Here is a 3,361-nt window from a genome sequence, read left to right on the forward strand (position 1 = left end):
CCCCCCGCGGTCACCCGGGAGCCCGCGCGCGCACCCCCAAGGCCACCTGGGAGCCCCGCGGGCGGGCAGGCGCACCCCGCCGCGACCTCAGCCCGCAGCGCGCCCCTCCCCTCCCCGCGGGCGCAGAGGCGCAGCCCGGCCCACCCCTCTAGGCGCGCGACTCTCCGCCCTCCCCGGAGAGACAGGGGAAGCTGCGGGCGCGAGCACGGGAACCTGCCCGCCGTTACCTCCGGCCGCCCCCAGGCAGGTGCAGAGGCCGCAGCAGCCGAGCGCGCCCTCCCCGCGCCGCCCATGGTGAGTCGGTCGGTGGGTCCGCGGGTGGAGGGGTGGACCGGCCGCTCCCCCTGCGCCGCCTTCCCCGAGGACGCGAGGCGCAGGTGGGAAGCGCGCGCCCAGACACGGGCCCTGGGACCTCGCCACGGTTGGCACGAAGCCACCCAGCGCGTTCCGCAGCCCGGCATCCTGCAGATGCCAGTCGTGAGTGTGCCCGGCCATGGCACCGCTTCCCAGGGATGTGCGTGCACCACGTGTGCGCTCTGACCCTGGCTGGCCTCTCCTTACCGCGGGGTTGGGCATCCCTTAGAGGCTGGCATCACAGAGGGAGTGTCTCGGGAGGAAGTGCCCGTTTTCGTCAGTGGTTTTGGGGATTCAAGTGGGCAGCTCGCGTCAGCACAGCGTGTGCCCTAACCGTCGGCACCGATGGCCAGGAGCGGGGGGTGGGGGGCGGCGGTGAAAAGGTGAAGGTTGCCCAGCGTTTGCCCTCAGAGCTCAAGGGTCTGGGGGCAAGAAAGATCTGGAAACACATAATTGCAACATGAAATGAAGGTACGATAGCCACACATGGAAAGTGGAGTAAAGCTAAGAAACTGATGATTTTTCTTTTTTAACGTCAAAACCCACTGAATGTCAGCAGTTTTGTGCGGTTCAGAGTGGAGCCCAGCGAAGGGCGTGGGGGTCAGGAAAGGAGTGAGCCTCTCCCTGTGGACACACGGCCTGGACTCCTGCAGCTGCTGCAAACCCCGCTGTACCCGCGCCAGGCCAGCCTGCCCCCATCACGACCTCCCGCCTCCAACTTCAGGGAAGGCCAGTCACCTGGCGGAGTGTCCAGAAACGCCTGGCCCAGCCCTCCCCAAAGTGCAGGGGGCACGGTGCCCAGATGTTTGCTCAAACTGTCTGGATGTCATCTTGAGGGTGTTTTGTAGCCATGATGAACATGTAGACCACCAGATCACCCTCTCCGGTGTGGGTGGGCCTCGTCCAATCAGTCAAAGAGGAAAAGATTGAGGTCCCCGAGGGAGAGGGAATTCTGCCTCCAGACTGTCCAGACTCAGCTCTTCCCGGGTCCCCAGGCTGCGGCCATGCTGCAGACTGCAGACTTGCAGGCCTCCGTGATCCCGTGAGCCAGTCCCTCCCTCCCTCTCAATCCATATCGGACCTTTACTCTCTCCTTAAATTACGGCACACGTGGTGCCATCTTGCTATAAAAATCACTGAATGTGGCATAAAGTATAACAGCCATAACGATCCCACCCAACACTACTGAGCACTTACTATGTTTCGGGGACCCTCCTAAGTTCTTTCCATGATGTGAACTGATTAAATCTTCACAAGGATTTAGGAGGCTGGCACTGTTTCTACCCTGTTTTACAGAATAAGGCAGAGAGGTCCAGTAACTTGCCCAAGGTCACACAGCTGGTAAGGTGTCAGAGACAGGATCAAACTTCGATGCATATAAACACAGGCCTAAAAACAAGTGTTTGCTTCAGGGAAACACTGTCACGGATCAATTGGAATGTCACCCCCTGACCCCACCCTGCACAAAGCATCTTAGCCTGAGTGCCCCAAGAGCACAGGCCTGCTCTGCATCACTGCCTCGGCCCGTCCCAGAAACGAGAGGCAGAACGTAAGATTATCCCCGGATACTGAACACATCCTCTTAGCAACTGTTCCAGAAAGTCAGCCCTGAAAGGGGAGGCGAGAAACAGGAGAGCTGGGAGGGTGTGCAGGTCGGGTTCTGAGAACCCAGGCGCCAGGGGAGCCTGCCCTCGGGAGAGAGGACGGGGCCCTGGGAGAGGTGGAGACATGGCTCTTGGAAGGTAGCGGGAGCTGCCCGCCAGGCCTGGGCGCGCTGTTTCGTGTACTAGACTGTCCCACACGGCGGAGCGGAGGGGCAGCAAAGAAAAAGAGGAGACTTGAAAAGGATGCTGTGAAGAAACCCACAGCCTCGGGTAGACAGCCTCCCCTGTGAGCTGGGGTGCAGAGCCAGCATCCATCTGAGGGGGCATCCCAGGGCCCTCGGGGACCTCAGGACACACCCGCCTCTCCTGGGCAACTCCCCCTGGGCGCTGGATCCAGGTGAGTATTGAGCAGGTGGCGGGGCTGGGGGCGGTCTCTGCCCTCACGGGGCTCCCAGGATAAGCCCCGGGCCTGGGGCCCCATCAGCTGCCTTTCCTGTAACCCCGGGCCAAAGGCGCGGACAGAACACTCTGAAGACGGAAGGCAGGGTTCACCTAGGATGCTGTGGGAGGGACCAGCTGTGGCTCAGCCAGCACATAGCGTGAGAATGGCTGGAGGGTGCTCAACACCAGGGATGTCAGGGATGCAAACCAGACCTCGGGGAGACACCCCCTCACACCTGCCAGAACAGCCTCAGGAAATAGACGAGAGATGGCAAGCGCTGGCGAGGACACGGAGAAGAGGGAGCCCTCGCGCACTGTTGGTGGAAACGTAAACGGGTGCAGCCGCTGTGGGGAACGGTGTGGAGGTTCCTCAGGAAACTAAAAACAGAACTACCATGTGATCCGGTAATTCCACTTCTGGGCATTTTTCTGAAGAAAACAAAAACACTAATTCATAAAGATATAAGTACCCCTATGTTAACTGCAGCATTATTTACAGTAGCCAAGATACGGAAGCAACCTAAGTGTCCACTGACGGATGCATGGATGACGATGTACGTACACACAATGGGATATTACTCAGCCGTAAAAAGCAATGAAGTCCTGCCATCTGCAGCAACACGGATGGACCCTGAGGGCGTTAGGCTGAGCGAAATAAGTCAGACACAGAAAGACAAACACTGTGTGATCGCCCTTACATGTGGAAGCTAGAAAAACCAAACTCAGAGAAAGAGTAGGATGGTCATTACCAAGGGCTGCGGGCAGGGGGTTGTCGTGGGAGACGGGGAGATGGTGCCCCAGGGATACAAACCTCCCGTTACGGTTACAGATGAGGAAGTTCCAGGCTCCGTTGTTCAGCGTGGTGACTACAGTTACCAACACCGTATTCTAAATGTGAATGTTAAGAGGGTAGATCTTGAAGGTTCTTACCGCAGAAGGGGAGTGGAGACTGTGTGATGTGG

The sequence above is a fragment of the Neophocaena asiaeorientalis genome, unplaced genomic scaffold (genome assembly GCF_003031525.2).
Source record: "Neophocaena asiaeorientalis asiaeorientalis breed wild unplaced genomic scaffold, Neophocaena_asiaeorientalis_V1.1 scaffold825, whole genome shotgun sequence".
NCBI classification, from domain to species: domain Eukaryota; kingdom Metazoa; phylum Chordata; class Mammalia; order Artiodactyla; family Phocoenidae; genus Neophocaena; species Neophocaena asiaeorientalis.